The following is a 14,708-nucleotide window of genomic DNA, read 5'->3' as shown; positions in this document are numbered from 1 at the left end:
ATATTCTCTTCCTTATGTTCTATAGTAGGTAGGATTTATTGGCACATACTTTTTGGCTGAAATGAACATAATAGATATAAAACATTATTATTGACTTTTTTTGTCCTTTTGAAACTACTATATCCACCCCTGGTGAAACTGTTATTCATGGGCTATTGCCTCCTCTGTCACAGGGGAGGACCATATGACCCAAGGTGGCCTCATCCCCTAGACCACAATTGGTCCACAAGAGTCATGTTATTGATATTTACAAAAATATTTTATAGCTTAAACCTGAAAGATGATTATTCTTCCTTAGCATTAAAGAGGTATGGAGGAGGGCAGTGCAGAGATTGTATGGTGGCTAGATGTCCTAAGGAACACAGATTTCTATCATTCTGTTCCACCATCCATCCTAACTAATGGCTACCATTTTTCTTAGTCATTTCATGGCCCAAGATGACTACTAGTGCTTGAGTCATCACCTTGCAGGCCTGAAGGAGTAATGGCAGAAAGGCAAAAGAAGAAGTCTTTTTACTTTAAGAAAACTCCCTTAACGTATTCTTCCTGGAAGTTCCACACAATACTTCTGCTTACATTTCAATGGTCAGAACTTAGTCACGTGACAATATCTAGCTTCAAGGGGAGATGGGAAATGTGATGACATTCTGAATAGCAATGTGTCAACAAAAGACTTAGTGCTCTGTTTCTAAGGGGAAAGTGAAAAAATGGGTATATTGATAGGCAATTTAGGAGTCTCTGTCAATATGTAAACAAGACTAATTAAAGCAATTTGAGGTGATTTCCATGGCTACTGAAAGAGAGAACATTTCTTTCCTTTCAAGATTGCAAGTATTATAACCTCAAGTTGCCATGGGTCATTTAAAAACCATGTAGAGAGTACCCATCTCAGAAGCCAACATAAGGAATAGTTTAGAACTGGAGAAAAAGAAGATAAGGCTCTTGTGACTCTATGTGAATACTTGGATCCAAATTGTGCCTGAAGTCAATTCCATCCACTCCTTGGAATCAAGGCAGAAAATTTATTTTCCCACTGGTTTGTGCTGAATTTCTTTTGTATACAGACAAGAGTCCTAACTAATGCAAATGCCATACTATATTTTGCTTAGAAATAGTATGGACTCTTATTAGTATTTTTTTCTGTATGTGCTGATTTACATAATTCCCAAGCTATTTCATTGGTTTATAATTACCTGGGAAAATCAGTCTCTTTCCACAAGAAGTCTCAAAATCAGTCTCTATTTAAAAGTGATTTGTAAACTCAGGTTTCCATGAAAATGGGAGATGGCACACCTTTTTTTGAGCATATTCTCTACATGACCAACATGATTACAGCATTTAGTGATACTGATTATCTGGAAAACTGCAGGTTGCCTTGCATTGTAAAGTGTATGGTGGATCTGAAAATTAATTTCATGTTACTTCTCATCAATCAGGGTAATATTCCTCAATGAGCACTTACATGCACAACCTGTTCTTCTAGGGGAAGTGGCAATAATATGTGGATGCACCAACAGTTGAAAAACAATGCCAACTGCAGCATGTCCCCATGGGATTCTCCTACTTCTGTTTTGCTTTTGAATTATTAATTTTAAAAAAAATTTTTACATTATTCTTCCAGGTAGAGAAGAGAAAGCTTTATAAAGTAAAACAAATTAACAATGACATGTTTTCTTTATAAAGAGATGAATCTATAATAAGCTAGCTCTCTAGAAGCTCCAATAATGACATTTTAAAAATTGCATGTCAATACAATGTAATTTTCAGTGGAAATTTTTTGAATTCACATTATGCAGCTTCAGAAAGTGTCATATTACATCCTGTAATGCCATCTATCGCATTTGACAAGAATTTGTGTTTTTTTTCTTATTTAGAAATTTGTATTATGATGTTATGGGCGTGAAATGAGGGGAAGTAGTTATTATCCCATCTTTTGTCAACACCCTCTGTACGTCATCTGCCAAACCCCTACAATTCCATTCACCATTCTCTTTTCAACAGTCTGTAGTCATGACAGATTGTATGTTAATACTGTACAAACAAATTTACATTTGTGATTCACAGATGAAGAGGAACCCAAATCTCCATAATACGAAGGTATGAGTAGGGTATTTCTCTTCAGTTATTCCTGAGCCTTGGTTAGAGATTCTGGTAGTCACGGTCTAACAATTCTACTTACGCTCCCTCTTCCAGCTTAAAAGAAAAACAAAATAAGCCTCTTCCTGCATTTTTCTAAATAATGATTCTATGTTTTATTTTAAAAGCAAACTAAAAGCAATTTGAGGCAATTAAAAAGTAAGTCTACCAAAATATTTCTTAATATACAGTTGATTACATTTGTCTATTTGGTCTGACCCTATTATTAAGAGTCAACAGACAATTGCTCAATTTTGGATAGACAACAACAGACCCTGATTTGGTTTGGGCAATGAGGCATACACAGTGGAAGAGGCAGAGCATTAAAGGCAGAACTTGATTTGAATCTTAATTATGGCTCTTACTCGTGTGTAACCTACGGTAGTAATTATTTGTCTTCTTTGTGCCTCAATTTCCAGAAGGCTAAAAACTGAAGGAAAATACATAAAGCGTTGAAATGAAACCTGGCTTCATAAGTAGTAACTAGTGACAAGTAATAGTAACATACTTTGGAAAGTGTTTAATGAATTTAGTTAGAAATGTCAGAAAAATGTGTTAATAAATTTGTAGCAAACTATTCAAATATTTACCAAATTTTTCTTTTTTAACACTTCTATTTGGTAGTTTTCATTTGATATCATTTATTACCTTAATACTTTGAAAAGTCAAGGCCCAAATACACACACACACACATATATATACACATATACACAAATGGAACACTTCAATCACTTCATCACTTATTCAATGTGCTCTCAGTTTTTCAGGATTTTGATATTGTCGAATTTTCTCACTATAATACTTTTAATTTGTGTATAAATTCATGGAGAAATGGACTAAAATATAAATATTTTTAACTTTCTCGTATTGATAGTACTTTAATTTTAGTATTTCTAGTATTGAGTGGCATAATTATTTCTCATACAACTTTTTTTTTTTTACGTTTTTATTGGCGTATAATTGCTTTACAATGGTGTGTTAGTTTCTGCTTTATAACAAGGTGAATCAGTTACACATATACATATATCTCCATATCTCTTCCCTCTTGCATCTCACTCCCTCCCACCCTCCTTATCCCACCCTTCTAGCTGGTCACAAAGCACCAAGCTGATCTCCCTGTGCTATGCGACTGCTTCCCACTAGCTATTTTACATTTGGTAGTATTTATATGTCCATATGTACACTACCACTCTCTCGCTTTGTCTCAGTTTACCCTTCCCCCTCCTCTTGTCCTCAAGTCCATTCTCTAGTAGGTCTGCATCTTTATTCTCGTCTTACCCCTAGGTTCTTCATGACCATTTTTTTGTTTTGTTTTGTTTTTAGATTCCATATATATGCATTAGCATACGGTATTTGTTTTTTTCTTTCTGACTTATTTCATTCTGTATGACAGACTCTAGGTCCATCCACTTCACTACAAATAACTCAATTTCATTCCATTTTATGGCTGAGTAATATTCCATTGTCTATATGTGCCATATTTTCTTTATCCATTCATCTGTCAGTGGACACTTAGGTTGCTTCCATGTCCTGGTTATTGTAAACAGAACTGCAATGAACATTGTGGTACATGACTCTTTTTGAATTATGGTTTTCTCAGGGTATATGCCCAGTAGTCGGATTGCTGGGTCATATGGTAGCTTTATTTTTAGTTTTTTAAGGAACCTCCATACTGCTCTCCATAGTGGCTGTATCAATTTACATTGCCACCAACAGTGCAAGAGGGTTCGTTTTTCTCCACACCCTCTCCAGCATTTATTGTTTGTAGATTTTCTGATGATGGCCATTCTGACTGCCGTGAGATGATATCGCATTGTAGTTTTGATTTGCTTTCTCTAATGATTAGTGATGTTGAGCATTCCTTCATGTGTTTGTTGGCAATCTGTATATCTTCTCTGGAGAAATATCTATTTAGGTCTTCTGCCCATTTTTGGATTGAGTTATTTTTTTGATATTGAGCTTCACGAGCTGCTTGTAAATTTTGGAGATTAATCCTTTGTCAGTTGCTTCATTTGCAAATATTTTCTCCCATTCTGAGGGTTGTCTTTTGGTCTTCTTTATGGTCTCCTTTGATGTGCAAAAGCTTTTAAGTTTCATTAGGTCCCATATGCTTATTTTTGTTTTTATTTCCATTTCTCTAGGGGGTGGGTCAAAAAAGATCTTGCTGTGATTTATGTCATAGAGTGTTCTGCCTATGTTTTCCTCTAAGAGTTTTATAGTGTCTGACCTTACATTTAGGTCTTTAATCCATTTTCAGTTTATTTTTGTGTATGGTGTTAGAGTGTTCTAATTTCATTCTTTTACATGTAGCTGTCCAGTTTTCCCAGCACCACTTATTGAAGAGGCTGTCTTTTCTCCATTGTATATTCTTGCCTCCTTTATCAAAGATAAGGTGACCATATGTGCGTGGGTTTACCTCTGGGCTTTCTATCCTGTTCCATTGATCTATATTTCTGGTTTTGTGCCAGTACCATACTGTCTTGATTACTGTAACTTTGTAGGAGAGTCTGAAGTCAGGGAGTCTGATTCCTCCAGCTCCGTTTTTCGTTCTCCAGATTGCTTTGGCTATTTGGGGTCTTTTGTGTTTCCACACAAATTGTGAAATACTTTGTTCTAGCTCTGTGAAAAATGCCAGTGGTAGTTTGATAGGGATTGCATTGAATCTGTAGATTGCTTTGGGTAGTAGAGTCATTTTCACAATGTTGATTCTTCCAATCCAAGAACATGGTATATCTCTCCATCTATCTGTGTCATCTTTAATTTCCTTCATCAGTGTCTTATAATGTTCTGCATACAGGTCTTTTGTCTCCTTACGTAGGTTTATTCCTAGGTATTTTATTTTTTGTTGTTGCAATGGTAAATGGGAGTGTTTTCTTGATTTCATTTTCAGATTTTTCATCACTAATGTATAGGAATGCAAGAGATTTCTGTGCATTAATTTTGTATCCTGCTACTTTACCAAATTCATTGATGAGCTCTAGTAGTTTTCTGGTAGCATCTTTAGGACTCTCTATGTATAGTATCATGTCATCTGCAAACAGTGACAGCTTTACTTCTTCTTTTCCAATTTGGATTCCTTTTATTTCGTTTTCTTCTCTATTTGCTGTGGCTAAAACTTCCAAAACTATGTTGAATAAGAGTGGTAAGAGTGGGCAACCTTGTCTTGTTCCTGACCTTAGTGGAAATGGTTTCAGTTTTTCACCATTGAGGACGATGTTGGCTGTGGGTTTGTCATATATGGCCTTTATTATGTTGAAGTAAGTTCCCTCTGTGCCTACTTTCTGGAGGGATTTTATCATAAATAGATGTTGAATTTTGTCAAAAGCTTTTCCTGCATCTATTGAGATGATCATATGGTTTTTCTCCTTCAATTTGTTAATATGGTTTATCACATTGATTGCGTATATTGAAGAAGCCTTGCATTCCTGGGATAAACCCCACTTGATCATGGTGTATCATCCTTTTAATGTGTTGTTGGATTCTACTTGCTAGTATTTTGTTGAGGATTTTTGCATCTATGTTCATCAGGGATATTGGCTTGTAGTTTTCTTTTTTTTGTGACATCTTTGTCTGGTTTTGGTATCAGGGTGATGGTGGCTTTGTAGAATGAGTTTGGGAGTGTTCCTCTCTCTGCTATATTTTGGAAGAGTTTGAGAAGGATAGATGTTAGCTCTTCTCTAAAGGTTTGATAGAATTTGTCTGTGAAGCCATCTGAACCTGGGCTTTTGTTTGTTGGAAGATTTTTAATCACAGTTTCAATTTCAGTGCTTGTGATTGGTCTGTTCATATTTTCTATTTCTTCCTGGTTTAGTCTCACAAGGTTGTGCTTTTCTAAGAATTTGTCCATTTCCTCCAGGTCGTCCATTTTATTGGCATATAGTTGCTTGTAGCAATCTCTCATGATCCCTTGTATTTCTGCAGTGTCAGTTGTTACTTCCCCTTTTTCATTTATAATTCTGATTTGAGTCTTCTCCCTTTTTTTCTTGATGAGTCTGGCTAATGGTTTATCAATTTTGTTTACTTCTCAAAGATCCAGCTTTTAGCTTTATTGATCTTTGCTATCGTTTCCTTCATTTCTTTTTCATTTATTTCTGATCTGCTCTTTATGATTTCTTTCCTTCTGCTAACTTTGCGGTTTTTTTGTGCTTCTTTCTCTAATTGCTTTAGATGTAAGGTTACATTGTTTATTTGAGATGTTTCTTGTTTCTTAAGATAGGATTGTATTGCTATAAACTTCTCTCTTAGAACTGCTTTTGCTGCATCCCATAGGTTTTGGGTCATCGTGTTTTCATTGCCATTTGTTTCTAGGTACTTTTTGATTTCCTCTTTGATTTCTTCAGTGATCTCTTGGTTATTAAGTAGTGTATTGTTTAGCCTCCATGTGTTTGCATTTTTTCCTGTAATTGATATCTAGTCCCATAGTGTTGTGGTTGGAAAAGATACTTGATATGATTTCAATTTTCTTAAATTTACCAAGGCTTGATTTGTGCCTCAAGATATGATCTATCCTGGAGAATGTTCCATGAGCACTTGAGAAGAAGTGTGTATTCTTTTGTTTTTGGAAGGAATGTCCTATGAATATCAATTAAGTCCATCTTGTTTAATGTATCATTTAAAGCTTGTGTTTCCTTTTTTCATTTTGGATGATCTGTCCAGTGATGAAAGTCGGGTGTTAAAGTCCCCTACTATGATTGTTTTACTGTCAATTTCCCCTTTTATGGCTGTCAGTATTTGCCTTATGTATTGAGGTGCCCTAGGTTGGGTGCATAAATATTTACAATTATTATATCTGCTTCTTGGATCGATCCCTCGATGATTATGTCGTGTCCTTCTTTGTCTCTTGTAATAGCCTTTGTTTTAAAGTCTATTTTGTCTGATATGAGAATTGCTACTCCAGCTTTCTTTTGATTTCCATTTGCATGGAATATCTTTTTCCATCCCCTCACTTTCAGTCTGTATGTTTCCCTAGGTCTGAAGTGGGTCTCTTGTAGACTGCGTATATACAGGTCTTCTTTTTGTATCCATTCAGCCAGTCTATGGCTTTTGGTTGGAGCATTTAATCCATTTACATTTAATGTAATTATCGATATGTATGTTCTTATTACCATTTTGTAAATTGTTTTGGGTTTGTTATTGTAGGTATTTTCCTTCTCTTGTGTTTCCTGCCTAGAGAAGTTCATTGAGCATTTGCTGTAAAGCTGGCTCAGTGGTGCTGAATTCTCTTAGCTTTTGCTTGTCTGTAAAGGTTTTAATGTCTCTGTCAAATCTGAGTCAGATCCTTGCTGGATAGAGTAATCTTGGTTGTAGGTTTTTCCCTTTCATCACTTTAAATATGTCCTGCCACTCCCTTCTGGCTTGCAGAGTTTCTGCTGAAAGATCAGCTGTTAACCTTATGTGGAGTCCCTTGTACGTTATTTGTTGTTTTTCCCTAGCTGCTTTTAATATTTTTTCTTTGTATTTAATTTTTGATAGTTTGGTTAATATGTGTCTTGGCGTGTTTCTTCTTGGATTTACCCTGTCTGAGACTCTCTGTGCTTCCTGGACTTGATTAACTATTTCCTTACTCATATTAGGGAAGTTTTCAACTATAATCTCTTCAAATATTTTCTCAGTCACTTTCTTTTTCTCTTCTCCTTCTGGGACCCCTATAATTCGAATGTTGGTGTGTTTAATATTGTCCCACAGTTCTCTGAGACTGTTCTCAATTCTTTTCATTCTTTTTTCTGCTCTGCAGTAGTTATTTCTACTATTTTATCTTCCAGGTCTTCTGGAAGAATGGATAGATAAGACTTTGTTTGCCATCATAGATAGAAATATTTAGTATGCAACTAGAACACAGTTTTTGTTTATCTTCTCCTCAATACCCTAAATACCTTAAGAAGCCATAGTTTAGATGGTTTAGAATGCTTAGGAGAAACACTGTTTTTTATCTGGAGGAAAGGGTATATGAAGAAAAAGCATGTTTTAGCAATACCATTGTCCGGTGGCCAATTGCACTTTCTGCTAAGGTACTTCAAGTCTCTATTGTCATATCATGCCTTATTTTCATACGTAAAATTATTTCAACAAGGCAGATTATGGAAAGTCATGATAATAACATAGACTCTATTTTTAAGGACTCAACTCACAGGCTGTAAGGAAATTACTGAAAAAGGATAAAAAGAGGAAGTGGAAATAGTTGTGCTAGATGATAGTGACCAACACTTTTCAATCTTAGGCTCTGATCTAATTATGTGGATATACAGTAGGATACCCTCTTGCCCCTTACATACTTATACAGTCTTCAAGATTCCCTTTTGTCAATTTTTTTTCCTTTAAAATGAATTTAATGTGTATTTAAATCTGATATCAGCTGAATACAAAGGTTTGGTTGTAAATCTATGGTGGGAGTAGAAGAGAAACAACACATTGAGCTATTCAGGGTCCCTCAAATGGAGGAATATCCTTAGATTCTTGAACCACAAAGCAGTGAAGTCTTGTTCTGATACATGGACTTGAAATGTATGGTGTCAGTGCCCCATCTACAATCCTTGGTATCCGTCATGCCTGTCTATGCTAAGCCAATGACTTCTAACTACAAGCACATGTGACTCTCTGCTTGGCCCCAATCCAGAGGTGGTTTTTAGGCACTAATGCCCTTCCCTTCCTTAGAGCAGTGTTAAACCAATGACTGACAGGAGTTGGTGAATAAATATCTCAGCTCTGTCCTCTTTTTAGGGTAACTGAGTATTCTATATTATCTCACAGAATTTCCTGGTAGAATAGATCTCCTTCCTGCAGTAACTTGCTCAATAATGTACCTTCTATTCCTCCTTCCCTTCCTTGGTTAACTGCCTGCCCATTACTGATTTCTGAAATCATCTCTCCAATAAACCACTTATACCCAAATTCTTGTGAATGCAAGTTCTAATTCCAGGAAAACCCAACTTAAGAAAGGATGTATGTAGTCATTTAGTCAACAAACATGAATCAATGCCTATCATGTACTTGGCACTGTTCTGAGTTCATAGGGTTTATACCAGTGAATGAAACAGATATAAATCCCTACCCTCATTGGTTTATATGCTAATGGCCAAGTGCCGATTTGAGAGACTAGAAATAATGAAAAAAAAAGTTTACGGAGAGTAAGGAGTGTACTAATGAGAAATAAAGAAGAGAAGAGGATAGGGAATGTGTGTGGAGAGGGAATTTCAAACAGGATAGTCTGAAAACTCTACACTAAGAAAGTGACCTTGAAAATTGGCAAAGAGAAAAGGATTGAGACATGCTGCCATCTGGGACAAAGGGCATCCCAGGAAGAAACAGGACCTTGAAAGAATAAGCAGGCCTGGAGTGTCCAAGAAACAGCAGGGAGACAAAAGTGGCTAAAGGAGAGAAAACAGGTCAACTTCAGCAAGAGCCATGGGAGAGGTAAGGAAGATGGTCCATTTGTGCAGAGGGGCACACACATCAAGCAAGGCTTTGAACAGAACTTCTCTTGTTATTTCTCCTCCTTGGAAGAGAGCATATATATATTCGGCCTGTTCCTTTTTTGACAAATGAATTTCAGGTACTTGTTTAGATTTATGCCAAAATAAAGATAGAGATTTGAAAGACTGCTAAATGATTACAACAATACAGAAACCCAGATCGTGGACTGCCATGGTGGATTCCTTGGCCTGTATATATTCTGGATAATTACCTTGTTCTCAGTCTCAGCTTTGTGTTTATATTTACAAAGCTAGCATGGTGGCATACACTGATAAATAGGTAAAAACAAGCCAAATCCATCTTTGAGAGAACACTGAGAATCTTATACAAAATGAAATGAATCTAGGGACAAGATTTATTGACTAGAGGTCAATAATTGGATTTACTGAATAAAAGTACCAAACAGGTCTATCATTTCAACCAGAATTGTATTTTATTTTTTATAGCATTGGCATTTTTTATTTCATTGTAGTTGGTACAGTAAAATTTGGTTATCCAAAGAGATTCTTAAGTAAATATTCTTATGAGCAGTTTTTAAACTAATATTAGTATTTTCAGATTCCAGCTTGAATTTTATGTTTTAGTTTGAAAACAATAATAGCAGCTAATATTTATTGAGTGTTTTCTCTGTACTAAGTTCAAGACTAAGCCTGATTCATGTGATCCTCCTAGCAACTCAACAAGGAAAGTATATTGAACAGTTGAGAATGCTAAAGCTCACGTTACAATAAATTACATGTCAAATCCCACAGCTCTTAAACTGTGAGACCAGGACTTGAATCCATATCATCTCATCCAATATCTACACTATAACCCATTCTGAAACTGGAACACAAATAATCCCTCCAAACAACGTTCTCCATTGCTTCCTTCTTTTGCCACTTTACACCAAGATCTCAAGTTTTATGGATTCTAAAAGATGACTAAAATTGTAAACATGTCAAAAGTTGTGCCACAGTTAATTCAAGAAAAACACAGTTGCCTTTACCATAAAACCCCGAAGCTGCAACAGGTTGGCATCAGAGGGAAAAAAAATTATACATTTAATAAGTGTAATTTACACTTAGAGATAAATATGGACAAAATTTTGAAGCCATCAGTGACAAGATTTGTTATTCCTGAACTGTGTACATTTTTAATCTGGCATACATTATAATTTGAGGAAAACAAGTTAACTCATTAAAAAAAATTATGGGGGTCTCTCTCTTTCTCTCTTTGTTTCTCTCTCTCTCAGGACAGAATATGCCCCTTACTTGACTTACAGTTCAACCAGATGCTACATATCAATACATGATCACATCAGCCTTTATTTTATCGTTCCTCATTGGCTGCCTAGTCAGCAAGGTATTGATTTTTTTTTTTTTTTTTAAGATTCTGCTTACAGTACATGATTGTTTGCTTGGCTTTACTCCCAGATGTCTTTAAAAACCTTAATAGTGCACTTCCCTGTTAGATGGCTTTATTCACCTTTTAATAAGCCTGCTTGCCTCCTATATTAATACTGCATCTGCTCTAGAATCATATTTATCAGAGAGACAGAAGGCTATGAAAAAAATGCAAAAAAACCCAGTGCTTGGACTGAATTTAACATGAGAATTTAAATAAAGGTGCCAATAAAATTTACATTTTAATACAGTCACTAGACATATGCAGAAAGCAAAGTATCTCAATGGAAAATATAAATAATCATTAGATCAAAAGTAAGCCAAAAAGAGCTCAAAGATGGATCCTTCTCAATGAATTGGTGTATATCACAAAGTTTACAAAGAATATGCTGAAAGTAAGACTTAAAGTTAATCTAGACTGCCTTAAGAAGAAATCTGGGGAAAAAAGTGCTCAGGAAAAATAGAAAACCAAATGTTATGGAGGACAATGGGTGAGACAACAAATTGAACCATACTAACTATGATGTACCAGTATAACATTGTGGGCATTCTGTATCTTGAAACCAAAAGTCAATTATGTCTTTGAAGAGATGATAAATAAATTTATTTTGAATAATACCTTCAAGGTTAATTCTAAGCTGCTGAAAAACTAGATCCAAAGAATAATATTTGATGACAAACTGAAGGGACTATACTGATGGTATGCCAGCATACCCACCCTTGACACAACTTTATTAAACATTTTATTAAGAAATTATGTAAACATATGAAATGTGTTGTTGTCAAACTTTCAGATGGCACAAATCTAGGAGACATAGCTAAAATGTGAAAAGACATGGTTATAAGGCAAGCATTCTCAACAATCTGGAGTGAGGGTTTGATAAAGAATGAACTTTAATAGGTACAAAAGGAAATAACAAGGTATATGATGTAAAGGAGATGAAATATAATAGCCCTTTCAGCACCAAATAGCCCTTTTCCTTTTTGCTGAGACCTGAGAGAAATTATTCTGAGCATCCTTTTAAAATAATAACTCCATTATCATTACTATATAGATACAATAATAAGTTTTATGTAAAATTCTATTATATTTTGTTAAGACATCTCGCATACAAATTGATGACGAGTTGCTAAGGTAAGGGTAAAGAAAGACTTAGATATCTTCTCAGATTGGTCTGCTGACCACGAAAGGTCATTACACAGATCGAGTTTCTGATTTTTGAAAAGAATTTGGACTTTAGTAATTATTCTTTATTATTGCACATTAAGAGCATAGTGATGTGATATAAACATTCAACTGGACAACGGGTAGGAAAAAAATCATCAAAATTGACACCAAAACAGGAGAGGTGACAGATGCAGAATCACCGTAATTCTGTGCTTTTTCTCACCAACACTGGATGAAAATTTTCCTTTTGGTAAAAGGAATATGCATATGGTTCCAAATGAAGGTAGAAGAGATTCAAATTTCAATCAACTAGGTAACATATTTGAGGTAGGGAAAAAATACCCACAGTTACTACTACTTTTACTGAGTGAGACATTATTGGAATTGGGGAGAAAAAATAGAAGGAATACGCTGCAAAGAGAAGCTAAGAAGAACAAACAAAAATGAAGAGATGGGAGGAAGGACACAAATAGTGAAGAAGAAAGACAGAGGAGAGATAAACTGGAATTAAATTTCCTGGAAGAAGTAAAGAAAAAATTGTCTTATTCTATTCAAACTAAAGAATGTTTAATAGATTTATGAAGAAAATTGAGCTTTGTAGGTCTATGAATTAATGAAATTTACCAATCACTATATAAATGTGTTTTGGAGAAGAGTTACATCTGTTGAGGGTAAAACGGATACACAGAAAACTAAGATTTTCTTCTTTTCCAATGCTAATGAATAGACTGGATAATTCAGCAACAGTGAGCCAAATTTTGTTCCACCAAAGAGATCTGAGCAAACTTTCTTGTATCTTGATGAAAACGATTTGATATAATAAAGAAGTCAAATGTCTATAAGATTTCTCTCTCTCTCTCTATATATATATATGAGAAAAGGTTTTATTGAATTCATAATTTTAATAGAAACTTTTAAAAGTTTCAGTTAACAGTAAACTGATACCTTTCTTAATTACAAATGAATTCTTTGTGTTATATAATTTCTCTCCTTTTAGGCATTGAAACTAACTTGGATGGAAACTGATCATTAAGAAAACATAAGCAATTTAGATGGTAAATTTTGAAAAATATAATTATACCCCATTGGTATTATTATGTGGACTATAGTCAGATTCTTGTTATTTGCAGAGGATGAAGTTCCTGTCTGGGGGAAAAGAAATCTTATAAATAATCTCATCTAAGCCTCTACATTTAAGGTATAGAAACAGCCTCAGAGAACTTATGTGACTTCTTCAAGTCACACTGGCAGTTAATGACAAAATTTTGATTAGGCACAGGATCTCTGACTCTAAAAGTTGGAATAATTGTGTGGAAATCTGATTTTCCCTGGGCCAGTCAGACTTGTGTCCAATTCATTGGCCTGACTTTACCTTTCTGACTCTCTGTTTCCTCATCTATTAAATGGGAAGAATAATTAACAACCAGAATAATAATATCAATTCCACCTAATTTGAAGGTTTCTCTAAGGATTACAAGAAAGTGATGGACACATCTTAGGGCCTCAGTTAAATTTAATTATCTTGTCCTCTCTTCCTGTTCTCCCAGTTTCTACTTTTCTATCTTTTCTGATAATGGCCAGAAACGAATCCCACAAGTCAATCAAGACCATCTGTTCAAAATTCAAATGATAAATCAACAAATCTGAATATAGATAAAGAGCCTGGGGGTACAACAGATAAATTTAGGAAAACTTAAGTATCAGTATCTCCTAAATCTCTGTTGTTAGTTTTTGGTTACCTTTGGTTATCCTCAATAGCCAAACCCTCATCCTCTTTTAGCCCAAATCTTTAGCAAAGACCATCTTCCAATATGGGCCCTCCACTAAACACCAAGATCTGATTACAAAATAAAAGGAAAACGATAGACCCCAAAAGAGACAAATGCATCATTATGTTTCTCAAAAGAGTTGATCCTGTCTTCTCCAGGAATGATTTTCACTATAAATCCTTCACAAAATCCATTAAAGAAAAATTAATTCTCAAAGTTTATCAATGATTTCTCCACTTTACAAGTCTAATTACATTGGTTATAGTCAACTTCTGAGTAAGTTCACAATGTTTGACTTAAAATGGCTTTATATAGAACCCTCACTTTGGACACTCCTAAATGGGCTTTTACTCATCTGAAAAAAATGAAAATAAAAATATATATGTAAATAATTAAGAAATATTACGGAAAATATATATCCAAATGGAGGTAAATATATCAAATCTAATCTAAATATACTAGATGAAAACAGCATATTCCTCTTCATATTTCTAAGTTAGCATAAATGTTCCATTGACTCAGTGTCAGAAAAAATATTTGCTTTCAGGAGGAGAGAACATTTAACTTAAACAGACCCATTATGTGTCAGATATGGTATAAATCATTTTGAAAATGTAGTCTTACTTAATCCTCTTAATAAGTTTATGATAGATATTGCTCATTTTACACAAGGAAACTGAAGCATATGGACGTTCATACACTTAATATTATTATATGGTCAGTAAATCATGAGGCCAAATTATTTACTGATCTTTACATTCTATCATACTACTAGTGTGA

Source organism: Delphinapterus leucas, chromosome 8, assembly GCF_059928025.1.
Source record: "Delphinapterus leucas isolate spDelLeu-1000000601 "Yukka" chromosome 8, BTC_Dleu_Yukka2, whole genome shotgun sequence".
NCBI classification, from domain to species: Eukaryota; Metazoa; Chordata; class Mammalia; order Artiodactyla; family Monodontidae; genus Delphinapterus; species Delphinapterus leucas.
The sequence above is the reverse complement of the archived record's forward strand: the minus strand, read 5'-3'. Positions refer to the sequence as shown.